The sequence below is a fragment of the Strix uralensis genome, chromosome 7 (assembly GCF_047716275.1).
Source record: "Strix uralensis isolate ZFMK-TIS-50842 chromosome 7, bStrUra1, whole genome shotgun sequence".
Taxonomy (NCBI): domain Eukaryota; kingdom Metazoa; phylum Chordata; class Aves; order Strigiformes; family Strigidae; genus Strix; species Strix uralensis.
This window is the reverse complement of record NC_133978.1, coordinates 39,911,182-39,928,910: the sequence shown is the minus strand read 5'-3', so window position 1 is coordinate 39,928,910 and position 17,729 is coordinate 39,911,182. Positions and strand designations below refer to the sequence as shown.

General features: G+C 42.9%; 2 protein-coding genes across 5 annotated transcripts in view; one reads left to right on the top strand and one right to left on the bottom strand.

Moving 5' to 3' along the window:
* DOCK1 (dedicator of cytokinesis 1) overlaps nt 1-17,729 on the bottom strand; it is a 312,454-nt gene that overhangs the window by 149,488 nt on the left and 145,237 nt on the right. The window lies entirely within an intron of this gene.
* INSYN2A (inhibitory synaptic factor 2A) overlaps nt 9,671-17,729 on the top strand; it is a 49,734-nt gene continuing 41,675 nt past the window's right edge. Inside the window, exon 1 of the mRNA XM_074875536.1 lies at nt 9,671-9,834. The gene's annotated coding sequence lies outside the window, so the exon portion shown is untranslated. The remainder of the gene's footprint in view (nt 9,835-17,729) is intronic.

The window sequence follows — 17,729 nt, the reverse complement described above, 5'->3', positions numbered from 1 at the left end:
TATGGACAATTTCTGCATAAAGAGAGTCTAAACATTACCCAAAGTCATTAACTGTTAGGCAGGAATTAATATGTTTACAATTCAAGCCAAGCGATAAATATGCATAAATAAAAGGAAAATATTCATTGCATCCCTGTGAATTATTAAGACTTTTTTTTTTTCCTTATTAATTGGAAAAATTAACACGTACGACCACTCTGCTTTGTCCAGTTACTGGGTTTTTTCTAGCCAGGAATCTTCACCTTTTAGTTTTTGCTAGCAACACCTAAAATTAAAAAGCTTTCATAAAAAAACACAAACCCAAAACCAAACAAGATATTTTCAAGTTCAACTTTGTTTAATTAAAATGCTATGAAAAAACCCACATTATAAATTCTCTTCTAAATGATCTCCAATGGAATATAGTGACAAGAGCAAGGGGTACAATCCTTCACTAATTTTGATAGAGAAAAGGACAGAAACACCTGCAAAAACCGCAGAGATCTGTGAAAACAGAAAAGCTGCCCCAAGAGAAACCCAAACCCTCGACGGGATGGGGGATGCTGCAGCTCTCTCACGGAGGCCACGCCACACGCACATCCAGTTCACAGCAAGGCAGTCCCCCTTTCCTCCACGAAACTCTCCAAGCACATAGGACTAACTCGCCCTTTTTTTCCCCTCCTCTTAAGAACCAGTATCCCTCGTGCCGGTCACCAAAAACGTCAGCGACATGATGTGTCACCTTACAGGAGGTCGCTCTCTGTCCGTTTAGTATCACCATAAGTCCCCAGAAGCTTTCCCACAGGATATCAAGGCCCTTATTTAGATAATCAATTGCTGCAGAGCCTATCTGTCATCTGGTAATTGATGCAAAATAACAAAATTATACATCAAACCAAACCTCATTAGCTCGTCATCCCAGCTCATCATCTTGAGTAAAAACTTAGCTCACAAATAAAGTTCCCGTGATGCTTACTACTATCCTTCAATGAAATCTTTGATTTATATCACCTCACAGAGAAGTAAAACTGAATTCAATAAATAAATACAGCCTTCATAGCTCAGGGAGACATAACAGATTGGAGAAGGTACAGGGAAGGGCAACCAAAATGACAGCCTGGAGAAGAGAAGGCTCTGGGGAGACCTTCTTGCAGACTTTCAACAATTAATGGGGGCTTATAAGAAAGATGGAGAGAGACTTTGACCAGGGTCTGTAGTGACAGGACGAGGGGGAATGGTTTTCAGCTGTAAGAGGGTAGATTCAAATCAGATCTAAGGAAGGAATTCCTTACTGTGAGGGCAGTGAGACACTGGCACAGGTTCCCCAGAGAAGCTGTGGCTGCCCCCTCCCTGGAAGGGTTCAAGGCCAGGTTGGACGGGGCTTTGGGCAACCTGGGCTAGTGGAAGGTGTCCCTGCCCATGGCAGGGGATTGGGACCGGATGGGCTTCACGATCCCTTCCAACCCAAACCAGTCTGTGATTCTGTGACAAAGGGATGGAGAAGTTCTCTCCTGAGGGCCTACAAAGTCCCAGAACCCTCCAAGAAGACAGAGGAGGGATTTACATGACTTGAGGTTTCCAGTTTCACAGAGGTGGTGGTTGAAATGAGTGCACAGCTGTTTCTCACAAATTTCTCAGTATTAGAACCAGGAGGCAGCTGCTGAAGCTAATAGGAGATGAATTTCAAGTAAATATGAGACGGTATTTTTAATTTAGGCATCTATGTTTTAAACACAGTAAGTGATGGAAGTTGTGGCTACAGGTCGCAGAGGCGGGCAGCAAAAGCAGGTCCAGCAAGGGACTGCACAAACTCTGTGACAAGATGGTTTTTGAATGAGTAACATTTGGAGACAAGAAGCAATCACTCCAGCTCCCCAGCCAACAAAGTTCCCCATCAAGGCTTGGGCAGAAGCGGCGGCAGGGCCGCAGGGAAGGGAAGGATCTGGAAACACTCAAATATTAGGGTACTACTTTGAATTCTTAGAAGTAAATTGAGGAGGCACCACCGTATTAGTAAAAAATATAAATTTACTTCTGGGTTTTCAGAGATTTCTGAGTTATAAGCACACAGAACTTCCAGGAAAAGTTACTCAATCACCTCGCCATCTCTTCCCAAAGCCCACCTTCCATGACCACGAACTCTGCACATCTACTGCCAGTCTCCATCCCCCAGCACGGCCTTGGCCTGCAGAGCAGCCCCGCTCAGAGCAGCCCAAGGCGCTAAACCCAACGGAAAACTCTGCTGAGCCCGTTAGCGGCCTCTGCCTACAAGCCCTGGCTGACGGCCAGGCCTGCACCCACCCCAGCACATGCGCCCTCGTCCCCAAGAGCGACTTTAGTTACTGGGCTTTACCACAATACTGACTGACACCCCTCTGGTTTAAAGCGTGTGCTAATTATGCTCCTCAACTGCTGTGAAGTATTAATATTTAAAATGCTGAACTTGTTTAAAAATTGAAGAAAATCAAAATGCGGTGCTACTTTTAATACAGTATCCCAGAAATCATGTTTTATAAAGGACAGAGACATTTTTATCGTATTGTATTTTGGAGAGCCGCAGACCTAGGATTAAGAAGGACTTCACTTAGCCTCCGCTGTCAATCATAAACCCATTTAATGTCATTATCAGGCTTCCCATACTTATCATCAGGCTGCTGCATAACACAACATATTTAAATATTTTGTGCTCTTAAGATTTTCAGGCTTTAAAAAGTAACCTCTTATATTCCTTTCTAAAGGTAAAACTTAGTCACATACATTTTAATACATAAAAGAATTAAGTCTCTGTACAGTCAATCATAAATTTAACATACCCTTATTTGCAAATACTCAAATTCCTAGGTTACTTTATTTTTAAAAATAAATAAAAAATTAGCTGGAGCACTGGCACTACTCAAAGCTTAACATATTATTTTCCTATACAAATATCTGACATTAGTATTAGCAACAATACAGATATGAATATTTTGCTCGGCCTCAGTTCTTTCCAGTCTTCTAATGCGATCTGCTACTATCAGATACTGTATTAAAAAGTGAGGTTTCTAACAGCTTCTACCCGTTTTTTCATTTTAAATAACGTTACTGTTTTGGTTTGATTTTTTTAAGAAATGTTGGACCACGGAAGCATGCTACTATGCTAGTTTGCAAGCCCCATTATGACATGAACATTTATTGTTTTCAAGAAATATATGGTGGATACAAAAATATGTTTAAAGAAATCCCAAATCAGACCCTGCTATTTAGTTACTCATTATGCAGTAAGGAACTGTTCGAGAAAGGCCATATTGACCAAGACCATACAGAAGTTTTGCCCTCCCAGAGCAGTGAACGGGCTGTGAAATTCTCTTTTTTAAATCTGTATAACACTTTTTAAAATTTGTGGTGGCCATCACATTCTTACCACTAGACCTTTCCAACATGCCCCTCATTAAACAAGGGAGTAGGAGCTTTTAATTGTGAGCATATGGTTAAAGCTTTGGGATACTCGTGATGTTGCAACCTGCCTCTTTATATCCATTTTTATTCACTGCCACCATTCCTTTGCCAGGTATCAAAACTACTGAGGGCAATTTTATTTTGGTGCCTGCATATGTATTTTGGAAACTACACCAAAGTGTTCATTTCTGAACATTATGGCCAAAATACTTAATTTTGTTTTAGACTCAGAGCACTGACAGAAACGGTGCATTCAATCTACTTCTATTTGCAGTGTTCACTTTTCTCTCTCTTACATAATTTGGTATTATTTTCATTTTTCACTTGTTTCACACATTTTATTTTAGCTTGCTTTTTTTCTGTTAGGTATTATGCATCAGCATCAGACTGCTGTCTGGCCTTCAAACTTTAAGGCAACATGTAAAAGCACATAAAAACCTGTGTTATTATGCTATATTGAAATTTTAAATAGTTCAATATTTCAATCAAGAAAACCTTACTGAGGATGTCAGAGTTTACATCACCTTCTAACATTTAACAGATCTCCAGTTTGACAGAAAAGTTGCATCAAATCCTCCTCCTAATGAAATCAATGTTGTATAAATAATATATTATTCCACCAAAGTGCAAATACGAAGCAGATGAAAAGTATCCCCATTATTTGTTACATTTGCCTTTCTTTTGTCCATAACTTGAATTCCAAGATGGAATTCATGCTCGTTCCAGATTTCATTAGGTGCTTAAATCTGAAACCGTTTGTTTGAAGGCAAAAGTATGATCAGATTTTTTATTTTTAAACAGGGCAGTATTTCTCCCTCAGCCATAAAGAAGTTGGAGATATATCCCTGGGATTTGGAAAGCTAATAAAATAAACAAGACAAAACAAAATAGTAACAAAGTTGGCATAATTTTCCTTTAAAGAATTTCACCCACACTTAGAGTTTCTCAAGACATCTTAATAAGAATGTAATTTCACATTTGCTCTTACTGAGCAAATCAAACACGGTGATTTATTATTCAGATGGGCACAAAGGATTTCTGAAATGCAAAAAGAAGGGCTATAAAAGCACAAATCATCAGTAATGACGACAAGCTAAACTGCCTTTCAAATATGAACAAAATGCAGCCATTTAGGGTATCATACATCATGGTCTCCCAGACCCTCATTTATTTCCTAACTGTACAGGCTGCATGATAATTTAACCAGTGCAGAATTCTGCATCTATTGAGAACATCTTTATTAGGCAAGTGATTCCACCGCTCGTACACACCACAAGGGACTAGTTTTCATAATCCCCATCCACAGAATAAGAAACAAGCATTTTCCAATCATCGGTTTAGTTCCCTTCCCAAAAACATTTGTATATGAAAAATGAACTTTTCTGAACTATAAACACAGTGAAAATATGTAAAAAAACCCTCCTATCCCAATAAAATTAGGACTTCTTTCTTGGTATGAATGATAAACCAACATCTACAGCAATTGGGATTTCTAATGAGACAGCATTCAACTGGAACTCAAAATCTCAGCTTTAGCTTGTAAGACCTGCTGTCATATTTTTCTTCCAATAACCTGTACAAAGGGAACTTAAGAGAGAGAGGTCTAAATCCTGCTCATACTTATCCCAACGAAGTACAGAAATAACTATCATAGCTAATGAGGTTACTCAGCATTTTCCTTCTTGGAGCAGAAATATAATAAATAGCAGTTCACTTAATCAGCTATTTAATATTTTAGCTGCACGCAGGTATTATGGGTATTATACACATAATCTTAAACCCACTTTATCTTCAAAATGTTCCTCCAAGTTAACAGATGTGCAATTACTCGCACTTTACAGATAAAGAACAGACATAAGCATAGTCTCAAATGAATTGTCCAAGCCCATGGAAAAACTTATCATGGAGCAAGACACTAAATTAAATCTCTCAAATTTCTGCCTAACATGACTTCGAGAAACCTTATTTCTTTGTCATCACAGCCAAGTAGATTATACCCTTCCTCAAAGCAAGGAGCACCTCTAAGGATTTGATTGCATGAGGACCTGTTTGAAATTCAAGCCAAGTTTGCATTCACCTCAGCTGGAAGACAGGAACATATTTAACATTCCTCCATTTTTCTTCCAATAGCAGGTTCAAGTAAATAAATAACAGATTTAGCGTGGAAAGCCAGGCAGCTATCATATAAAGGAGTGAAAATAAAGACCTAATTAACGTGAATAAAGATTCAGCGACGTAAAAATATTTTCTTGTAGCCAAGATAGAATGATAGCATTGGTCCCAAATGACTGCAGAGAGAAAAGGCACAACATCATCCACGCCTCCATGTTTCAAATCAAGTAAACTCCACTCTTCCTTCACTTAAAAAGGAGGGTGGTAAAGTTTTGTGACAAATTAGGCTAGTCCTAAACAATTACGTACATCCCTAGTAACCTAACTCAGGTATTTAGTGTCAGCACTTAAATTACCCCTCCTAATAAAAGTTATTTAATCTAGATCCAATAGCAGGCCCTGCAGGGAAGGTACCGAGTGGTAACACCCTCCTGAGAGGGAGCTCACATCAGCAGCTCGGCGCAGTGACCCTCACCCTTCGGCTAGGCTCAGCTCAAGGCAGTCGCCATCGCCAGCCCATCACTCACCCAGTGCTTTCCTTGGCTTTTCCCTCCTGAGAGGGCCCTGAACTCATTCCTGAACCTGCACCTCAGCATACAGTACACACTTAAAACTAGGTAAGTGTATAGGCGCTTTCACGCTGATTTTGCAAATGACTTTGGTGTTGGTTATCATCTTTCCCACGCTGGCGCTCGCTAAAACACCTGGCAGGTAACGCAAGCTCTGGCTGCAACATGCTTTCCCCTGAGCTGGATTTGAGCTTGTTTCCTCAAAGACTGACAAGTACTTCATAGGCTGTTCCAGAAAAATTACATTTTAACATTACTCTGTAGGACCCGCACGTTCTAGCGGAGCATAATCGTACAAAACACCTGCTCAACGCACACCTCTCCCCCCAGCACAGCGTTCCCTGGGAGCAGTCCTCCAGCCAAAACCCCCGCAGCTGTAATGACATGCCCTGGGCTGCCATCCAGGAGGGCACGGGCTGACGCTCCCACGCCAGCGCAGTACCGGCATCTCAGTCCTTCAGCCATGCCCTCTCTGCTCACGCTCTCCCAGAAGCTGAATGTAAGAAAAAAAAAAAAAAAAAAAAAAATCAAGCAAAACCTGAAGTCTGTAATACCAGGCTCTGTAAGAAGATTAACATTTATAAATACGTAAATTTAGTATGAAATTAGCAGTGTGGAAGAAGGACCCCCTACCATACTTCTCCCCAGAGAACACCGCTAAAAAAATACATCTCCCTGCTCTCAAATACAACCTGATGATTTTACCACTCACTTCAGAAGTCCAAGGCAGAACTTCCATCCTCACACCTGCCTGTGTTAGAGGAACGAACCCCCACAGCCCTGAGCAGTGCTCTGTCCTTGACAAACACCTGGAGAAAAAGGCAGTTGGGAAGGTAGGACCCTCCATAGAGAGAAATAAGTTTGTAATCTAAAAAAAGAATAACGAATTGTCATTTTTCTCTTTGCATCTTTCCAGGTTGAAGTCAGACCTCTCTCTCCTTTCTCAAGCATGGTTTTGACACTACTTTTCATTATGCAACAGTTGCACTCAGCGATTTTTTTTTAAAGGATGAAAAATTGGCAAATGGGATGATGAAGTGTTTCCATTTTCCCCGTGTGTTTACTTCTATATGCTTTTACAGTAACATGAAACATGATAATCAGGAAACATGTTATTTTCACAAACCATGATTTAAAATATCCCTATGTACACCAACGGTGTCAGCAGTTACATGTGTGTGAAGGACAAGCAGCAATCTGGTCTGCAACAGAAAAGTCCTTTCTAATTCTCTAAAAATTGACAGGAAAATGCTGTACAGTTGCCTAGCTTTATAAATGGGACATATGCATAATGCTGTGCAAGAATAATCAGCCCTGGGATAACAGCCTCTAAATGTAATTATAGGGAAGGTAATGATGTTGTTTTAACTGCTTCTTCTGTCAGAGGGTTTTTCCTTTCAAGTCACTAAGGTCATCTAGCAATAGTATTTTCTTCTAACAACCACGGTCCTGGGATGTAGTCTGCACAGCTCACATCTTCAGCCCTGTGAAAAAGTAACAGCATCTACTACCACTGATCTGCGTGCTTCTGCTGAAGTAGGATATGTATGTAAAACGTGGTCACCATACCATGTAATTTTACCCATGTCTGTGTACAGGCTGCGGCCAAGAACAAATTTATTTTGGTACAGAGAAAACCACAGACGTCCTGGAATACAGCAAGTCAGCACTGCTGGAAAGAACAGGAGCAAAAGAAAAAGCAGCGTGGTGTTTGTTGTTGTATTGACAAGCAAGCTGATACTTAAGTTCTTCCCACCTATTTCTTTGGAAAAAAAAAATTCTCTTGTAAAAGACCCAGAGAGATCATCAACTGCGACCGAAACTGTGCCATCAGCTCGCTCCTTGGGGTGCTGCAGGGAGCACGCAGCCCCTGTCCCCGGGGTGGCAGAGTGAAAGCATCCCCCTGGGCACCCTCTCCTAGGGACCAGCAGTAAGCCTGCAAAAAGGGAAGAGGGCAAGCAGAGTACCTGGACAGGTAGCAGACAGGGAGAGCAACTTAGCTGCCCTCTGCTGACTGTCTGATTTGTTGAACACTCCTCTGATCCAGTCCTGCACAGCTAAACTGCAATTTAAGAGGCGAGGATTTCTGTGAGTTCATCTCCACGCTTCTACACTGATGTTTACATGACAGCTGGGTCCGTAAGGACTTTCCTACCCGCTATCAGGCTCTATCAGCAGATCCCCGTGCAAAGACAGCAAAGCTGGCGCAAATAAGGTGCTCCGGCCGCCGCCGCAGCAGCATGCATTCGTTGGTGCAGTGGTCTGCTCCAGCTAATTAACTCTAAAAAGATGTCCAGGACTTGAGCCAGTATTTCTGCTGCATCGTGCTACGTCGACATATCAACTTGTTCAGCGTTTAGCTCGGGTGTCTCTCCCCGCTGCGGTGCACATTCAGCCCAGGCAGCGGCGGGCATTTCGTGCAAGGGCTCGTCCAGCCGGTCTGATTTGCCGCTTCAAATCAGGGGTCCCTTCAGTAAATCCAGAAATTAATAATCCTCATCGATGCTACCGATGGTGAAGATAGTGCCGCTACAGACAAACTACATGGTCTGCAACCGGGCTGAGCGAGTTCCGTGCTGTGGTGAAAAGCACTGATTAAACAAGAATGCTACTGAAATCCTCAGAAAGGGACAGGGATACTGTTTCTCAACTCAGGAATTCTCATGCCTCTCATGACATCTTCTGTCTGTCAGATGGGTCTGATCAAATACACATGACTCAATTTCTTTTTTTTTTTTTTTTTCTGAAAAACATCTCTGAAAGAGCTCTATGAAACATTGAAGTGGTTTTGAGAGAAGAGGAGGAAAGATAGGATTTAAGTTTGAAGAACATGACGGTGTTTGTCAACCCTGGCTGCTTTGTCAAACCACTTTTAACTCGCGTCCACTTTATTCAATGTTTAAAAGCAAACGGGAGCATCTACTCATTCTGTACGTTAAACACTTCTTCCACCACGTAAAAGGCAGCTATATAGCTTTAAACAGGCACTTCGGTGGAATCCCAAACGCACCAGCATCACCCACTCTGCATCTGCTCCAGTGTTTCTGGTTTAAGTCGCGCAACTGGAAAACCAGGGTGCTCAGCAACGTGGATCGCTTTCAAATAAATCTATCCTTGCCGAATTGGGCGGGTTTTCAGTAAGGCAGCCTCATCGCCGATGCCCCGTTTCCCCCCTCCCTCTGCGCGCACCGGCCGGCCCGGCCGCCCTCCCCTCACGCTTCCCGCGCTGCGCCCCTCAGCCGCCCCCCCCCGCCCCGCGCGGCCCGGCCCCCGGCTCCTCCCCCCCGCCCGCCCCGCCGCCTCAGCCCGCTCCCGCCCGGCTCGGGGCCACCCGCCGGTCCCGCTCAACAAGTTCCCCCCACCCCTCACACACTGCTCCGCCGCGGGGACCGGGCCGAGAGGACACCCCCCCCCACCCTCACACACACACCCCCCCCGCAGCCGCCTCCCCCGCCTCCCCTCCCGAGCCGGGCGCCGCAGCCGATGAGGGCAGCGGGGGAGCGTGCGGCGGCGGCTGCCTCTAGCGAGCGCTCGGGCGGCCGCAGCTGAGCGCCCGGCGGCGGCGGCAGGAGAAGCGGCGGTGTGGCGGCTCCGGGGCGGACAGCGCGGCTCCGGCGGGCGGCAGATGCGCGACCGGCGCGGATCTCCTGACGGCCAGCTCGCCCCGGCGGAGGGAGGGAGGGAGATGCAGCGCGAGGGGAGCGCCCAGACCGCCACTTCTGCCTGAGGAAGCGTTAAGGTAAGCCCGCCGCTGCCCTCAGAGCCCTCAGCCTGCCCGCGGCTCTCCCCCGCCCCGCGGCCGAGGGACTGCCTCGCCCCCCTCTCCTTGAGCGAGCAAGACCTAAAAATACCCCGTTCCCTGTTTTTTCCTGAGGAAAACTTCGTAGGGATGAGCATAAAGCATCGCGCTGGGCGCCAGCGGGAGCGTTATGCAATGGTGTATCTGCCTGCCTGGGAACAGCTATTGCATTCAATAACTTTCATGACAGATAAAGGAGAGAATATCACTGTACACCTCCAAACCCGCTACTTTCTTCTAGAAAGATGCCAGCATTTCTTTCTCAGGCTACCTGGTAAGGGAGAGGTGTAGCTGGAGGATTTGTGGAAGATGCACAAAGTGCTTTAGTTTTTCTGCTGATTGATTGCTGGGAAGTACCGCTGCTTATTAACTTCAGCGCTGGGAAGTCCAAACACAGCCCTAATGAGGTGTCCGTGCGCCGCGGCCGTGGAGGAACATCGGACATGTTCATCCGGTAACTTGCAGCATAGCACTTCATTAAAAACCAAAAATCCTCACCAGGGGCTGAAGCTGCTGCTGTGCTGGGAACCGTTATTATCAATGTTATCAGTGGTTCTCCCGATTTAATACACCGCTCTGCTCTCCCAGTCCCCTCTCACCATCATCAAACACGTTTAAATTGGAGATGCCGTGAAAATGCAGTAGGCGAATGGGACAGCAGGTAGCAAGGATCCAGCACCGAAGTCACAGTCCTGGACCTTGCATCTTGCACGGCATCCAAAGCTTCCCGCTCTGCCTTTCCATCTTGCCTTCCTACTGCTAGTAAAAACCCTCTCCTGTGACCTCAACGTCCCCACTTAATGCCGTGTTTACCCCAGAGTTACAGCAGCGAGGGGGATGCAGGACTGCAGTTAGCCGGGCTCTGTTTGTGGGAGGTGGGGGGGCGGCCAGCCCTAGCAAAAGAGGGACATCTTGTCATGCTGAAAGCAAAGAAGATGTGCTCTGCTTATGTCACCATCTCCCGAGGGCTCTGTCCCACAGGAGCTGTGTGCCCCCCTGGCTGCCACGACTCAGAATAGGTAAGGGAGCAGTTGCATTTGACCTTGTATGTCTAAGCAGCTAAAATCCCTCACTAACATCACAGTAGAAAATTTAACTCATTAGGCTCTATGGTCGGGAAGTTTGGGAAGACCTGTTTTTCCAGCTTCCGAGAATCATTATTTTTCTGCCGAATGCTGGAAAGCAGTAACAAAAGACAAAACAGTAACAGGTCATGTCTAACAAACTGGGATTTATTCCCTCCGCTTAAGCGTTTCATCGTGATTACTGTTCATATTTACAGTGTCGTCAGGAATGCTGCATGTATCAAGGTTAAAATCTAGCTGCTAGATGAAAAACTACTAGTTAAAAAGAAAAAAAAAATAAATCACATGACATGTAACTGTCCTAGCCATGTACTTAGAATAATTTAATGTAAAATTTGAAGCAAACATACCTATAGTAAAAATACGACAAGCATGGAGAGTAACGTATTTCCTTACTTTTGGTGTGAAGCCTCTTGGTGCTCTACCAGTCTGCTCCTGCCTGCCTTTCTTTACTACAATAATACTGTTCTCTTCAAGTACAAACAACAGTTCTAAGTTAAAAGCTGGATTTTTTTCCTAGCTTTATAAATGCATATGAGCAGCTCAGCTGAAAATATCTCAGTGCTCAGATATTGCTAATTTATCATCTGGGGGTATATATTATTCTATACAATAATGGCATTTAGTCATTGATTTCAATGGAAATACATAATGTATATTGCTAATCCAAATACTCATACTGAGCAGTTGTAAAATAAAATTACTGCCTCAGAGTTTAAGGTGCTGTTGCATTTAAAGCGTACTGCCTTCACAGAATGAGCTCACTGGGGAAGGCTGATACTAAATAAGCTTTTTTTTTTTTATGTTTGCTAAGGACGTCATGATGTCCTTGATGAAAAATATGTGTTCTTTAGGACTCCATAATTATTAACGATGTGTATTTTTAACAAGAAGCTCAAAATAATTCTAATCTTGAATGAAATCAGTGCCTTTCCCCCAGATTGACACTTAAAAAAACAGCTGGGTAACAGCACCACAAAAGAAAGTATTAGTTACTTATCAAGAGGGACAGCACTTAACATTCAATGCGCCCTTCTGCTAATTAAGCTCACAAACAAGTAGCTTCTAAGATCATCGCTGCATTTTTTTTTCCCCAGTTAACTATTTCACTGACAGAAGCATTTTTGCATGAGATGTACAGCATATATAATTAAACTGGAGGGAAGAAAAAAAAAAAAGGAAAAAAGAGTAGCTAAGTTCATTGGAGGTTAACATACAGAAGGAAAATATGGCTAAGAAGCCCAAGAGCCTGCCCAAGTGCCGACTGACAGAGCGTGCGTCGTCTTCCTGACATGCACTACCGGGGACCGAACACTATTGGTCACCACAACCCACCGTTCCGTTACTTGGAAATCCAAACTCAACAACAGATTGTACAAATGACAACGAGATATTAACACTGCTGGTTTGTTTCTGCTGTTCTGGAGAATTTAAAAGCAAACTTAGCCATACCAGTCCTTTGCAGTGACCGATGTGGTAGTGAAAGCCAGGGAAACCTATCAGCTTGCCAAAAAATCTGTGCTTAAATGTAAGGATACCTTCACAAAGCTACGGAGCTGTTACATCTCAAGGCAGTCCCCTACCCAACCATAGTCATCTCGGACAGGGAGAACTGAGGATGTGTAGTGACATAATTCATGCATACTTGAGGAAATTACAGTAAATCTAGAATATTTGAGAACATAAAAAATTCACGTTTAAGCTAACTATTAAAAAGGTCTTATATTCTGCTTTGACAGCCACTGTTTATAAAGAACTGCTGAAAATTTGTGTAAGATACTAAAAAACATCTAAGCAACAAATCTGTTTTATAGCACAATACTCCCTTATATTATTAATCAGTTTACAAATTAAATAGGCTTTAAGGAAATGAGATCACGAGCATATTTTAAGGAGAAAAAAAAAAGTCTCAGAGTGGCAAAGTAAGGGGGAGTCCCGTATTTAGCCACCTGAAGATCAGCACTTGGTTTTATTCTGCTTAGGAAATACTGTATAACCTATGACCAGACACAGGTACGACTCGCTAGGTATTGACATTCAGTTTTAAATTATTATTATTGACCACACAGAATGTGATCAGGGCATCCTCTTATTTTAGTGGCACAGCCCTATTTTGACATCTATTTAATACAATTTTACTACATTCAGGCAGAAAACAGCCTCTCTGCTGACCCCTTAATACTCTCAGAAATAGTTCAACTTGTTTATACATTTGCACAGCACAGCGTCACGGTGATCTGTGCCTTAAAATTCACCTGCTTTTCAGTTATACATGTAAGCTCAAGTCTCATAGGCAAAGATAATTGGTTATAAAAATAGCAATTCAGTGATCAAACAGCAACTCTTGGTGTCCTCCTCTTTGCCTGTTTTTTTCCCTTCAATGGCAGAAAGACACCAGGCCTAAATTCACTCCAGTAATAGTTTTTCCAGCCAAATCCACTGATTTCAGTAGAGGAGTGTAGAAGAGTGAGGGCCATTTTCACAGTCTGAATTAAACAGAGAGGGATTTAAAAGCCTTGGGACTGAAGGCCTCCAAGTCCTTTGATATTTGGATGCAGATCTGAACTTCTTAAATCTATCATTATGAGAGATTTTTGTGGGGAAGTGCTGGAGCTCTACCACCTGTCAGATTCCCCAGTCTCTGCACATCGCTGCTCATCTGGTCTCAGACTCAGTCCATATGAAAAAAAGTGTGCTTAAATATGTCACAAAAGTTGTGTAGTTACAACCAGATATATCTGAGGCTGCAGCAACTAAAAAAGACAGACTGGAGTAGTCATTTGTAACCACTGAAATACTGCCCAAAATGTACTCATGTACATGTTACAAATTCAATTGTATGGCTAAGTGCAGCCAAATTACATGGAAATTTCTAATATTTTAAATGAGACCTTAGTATTACTTTTCAGTGCAAGAAACTACAACTAGTAAAATAATAGTATTTGAATACTAAGCAGCAAAACCAACCAAAGTATTGACCCATAGTCCAGTACTTACTGTTCTGGAGGGCAGACCGGAGTTATGGGCCAGCGACACACAAGAAGGGGCATTTCACTAGAGGACTACAACAGTCTAAACTCTTCACTGCGCTGGCTTTTCCTGCAGGAACGCTACCAGTTTGGTTTGGAATCCTCATCTAACAGCAGAGTTCCATTAAACAGGCTAAAAATGCAGTTATGCTGTGGACCAAAGAACACGTAAGCATGTGACTTTTGTACCTGGTTTAACAAGATCTGCAGAAACAGCATATGGCCTGGCACACTGACTGGCTTAACGGAAAATTAGCCTTGTGGAAGCCCTCTGCAAACTTTTTTTCCTATAGGTGCTGTCTGCCTCAGCTGTATGGTCCTTTTTCAGCATCAGCTTTGTGTGCTGAAGAATACTTTTCCCATATTGATTTCTACTTGGACATCCTGCTCCTTTGGATGCAAAGCTGAAGTCTTCTGCCCATCTCCAGAGAGACCATTAACTTTTTTTTTCTGCAGTCTGCACCATCCAAAGATTTTTTCCTCTATCTGTATTTGCTTTTACTTCCATTTTATACCTGGTACAGGAATTCCTTATTATTTGGGCTGAAATAATACTGGCAAAATCCCAACCTTAACTCATGTTTATGACATCCACGGGGAAGAGAAGCAAGTGGTTTGTGTTATTTTTGCCTGTCCGTGATTGCTAGAGCATGCCTGTAAATAAAGCCCACATAGTTACAAAATTAAACCATTTTAAAAACAAAAGCAAAGGAAGATCATTCCATATGGTCTAAGTGAGGAGGAAGTGTCAAAAGCTAACAAAGAAGGATTTACTTGTTCTGTGCTCTTCCCCACCTTCCCTGCTTGTTTCATGCCTGCCCTTCCTCACCTCTTCATTTTCTTTTAACCTCCAGGAAAAACGCAGACACCTAGTCAGTAATTCAGTCATACAAGAGGCAGTCCTACAAAACAAGTCACAGCCGTAGCACTTAAAGCTGTAAAAACTTTGCTGTACCGCTAAAACCATCCTGCACAATTTCCAATTAGTTAAAAATTGTCATTTTGTATTTAGACCCAGCTTTGACCAGAATTACAAGACCTATACAACTTAAATACTTCCACCCCAGCTCCACAGTGACCTAAGCCACAGGAGTTGTTAAATTTCAGTGAGAAGCACAAAGCAAACCACAGGTATGACAGCCCATCACTGTGACCACAGCGCAGATGGATATATCCAAAACTCTCTTTAAATGGAGTAGTTTGGATATCGGTAATACCCCAACTTCACCACAAGTCTGCTTTGTGCTGCCTGGAAAACCACATCAGCCAACGCTCATGCCAGAGCTGTGATGCTGTTGCCTGGATCAAGTCAGTGAGGTCAAAGCTGATGTGAGTTACAGAGCCCAATCACGATATAAATGACTTTTAAAAACTGAAACAGAGGCTCTACGATGCTCAACACAAAACCACTTCAGCAGGTGTGTAAATTCAGGACTGTATTTTGAAGTTAGTAACATGAAAAAGTTCTGGTCTGGTTAGTAGTTACTTCCTGCACTCCTTAGGAGAAGAAGGAAGAAGAGACAAATCAGTATTTATATATGAACAAGAAAAAAATTTACAGCAAGCCCAAATCTGTCCTTCAAATCATTAGTAATTGGTTGTTCATGTCAATTTTGATATTATATTCATTATTCTCTTCTGCAAATACAATCAGAAATGAATGAGGAGATATCCACAAGTACAGAAATTTAACTTGTGGATCAGTTTAATACATTTTTGTGTATCAAGGCCATCAGCAAATAAAACACAGTATCTCTAAGGAGCTGACAAAGAGACAGATAAAACACCCCAATGCTGAAGAGAGTAATTTAGCAGAAATTATGCCCGAACTGCCTGGTAACACCAACAACACTGATCCATTCTGTAGACTGAGCCTAAGTTGCTGAATTCAAGATGAATCTGTGAATTTTAGGTAGTCCTGAGCTAAGCAAGTTGGTGACAACAATGTGTTATCCTCTAACATTCACACTGCGGAAGTACAAAAACACACAAAGCCAGGAGAAACATGACAAATTATCTGCCTAGCAGACAGTTCTGGTGCCTGGAGCGTTATCAAGCAATTCTGATTAATAATAGGGGAGTTGTCAGCCACCATCCTGCAGCTTCAGATGAGCAGAGTATATAACTTGAACAGACAAAAGGAACATAAAAAATTCTTAAGAGGATCTCTAATTATTACTTTAATACATTTCCTAATCATCCATATCACAACCCATCCTAAAACACAATCACCAGAATGTTTTACTTCGAGATCTTACTCCACCTTGTCCCAGGTCCACGAAACCTGGAAGTAATTTATTCAACATCTCCACAGCATCTTTGCACGCTCTCATTGCTTCCCTCTTCATTCTCCACACAGTTGAACCAAAAACTTTTTCCCTGGTGACCTGGGCTGTTTGCACCGGTGCTACCCATCAACTCCAACCCTTCTTCCAAAGTCCTCATGTTTGATGAGAACTTGAGACTTTGGGAGTTGAGATTTGGAGCATTCGCCCCGATGTTCAAATTTAAGACAACTCCCCCTCACATCAGAGTTTGGCTCTAACTTCACGTTACTTATTTTAAGAGCATCTTAGAACTGGCTTTTATGAAGTAAGTTTTGCAACATTAGGGACTATTATTCACTTGCAGTACAGCAGTTAAAGTACAGCTTTTTGCTCTGCTAATAACACTCTTTTTGGGTAACCAGTGCTCATTTTTGTGCGAGCCTTTGCTACAGCAGAAGTTGGACTGATTTGTGTGCTTCTCTCATCTTTCACCAACATCAGCACACTCATGTCTAATGGTACATTGCTAATTTACAACTACAGCACAGCCAGAACCAGAGCCTGCCTGAAACCAGAAACCGTTCACAAATGTGCTCCTCAGGAAGGTGAAAACCACCTGGCCTTTATTTCCTGGTGACTGCTGACACTGCTGGAGTGCAAATACAAACCTCCTGGTCTGCTGTTATTCACCAATTAATATCCTGCTAATGATGTCAGGTTTTAGACCTAAATTACCACTTCACACCCTCTCAAGGCTCGTCTGCATGGAACCCTAAGCCAAGTAGAAAGAGCTGACAATGTTGGGAGGCCTTACAACCCCTGACCTGAGGAAAGTCATTCCGGACTGCTGTGGGTACGTGGCACTGCACCCAAGCACACTGCCGTGCCTCTCCACTACCCGCACAGCAAAACTGAAGCTTGGAGGTGGAACCCGCTTCGCTCATTTTCCCTCTTGACCCTACCCAACGTTTCAAAAAGTGAAGATGAAAAAGAAAATGCTGATGTAGACGCTTGCAGTCTGGAGATGTTCTCAGTCCCGAGCACCCTCTCTGGAGGTCTGACAGTTCTGCAAACATGTTGGCCGAAGCTAAAGAACAGAACCATTTTTTTTTTCCTGTCATTTGGTGGTTGTTTTTTTACCTCGAACACCCACAGAAACTACTGATGTTTACTAAGAACAATTAAAAGTTACTATTCAACAATAGAGCAGATAAGGAACTGTCTTTGAGCTCGTGTTTTTAACAGCTTGCTATCTAAATTATTTAACAGAAAGTCCCATAAAAATGAAAAAGCCTTCCAGTGAAAGTACGCTGGCTTTTGGACTCCTGGAAGACAGTACAGTACAAGAAGAACTATTTGTGATTCTCCTAGCAACACATCCTCAGCAGCATCCTTATACTGCGAGTACCAGCTGTAACACTAACAAAGAATTGCACAGATTTCCATGGCAAAAT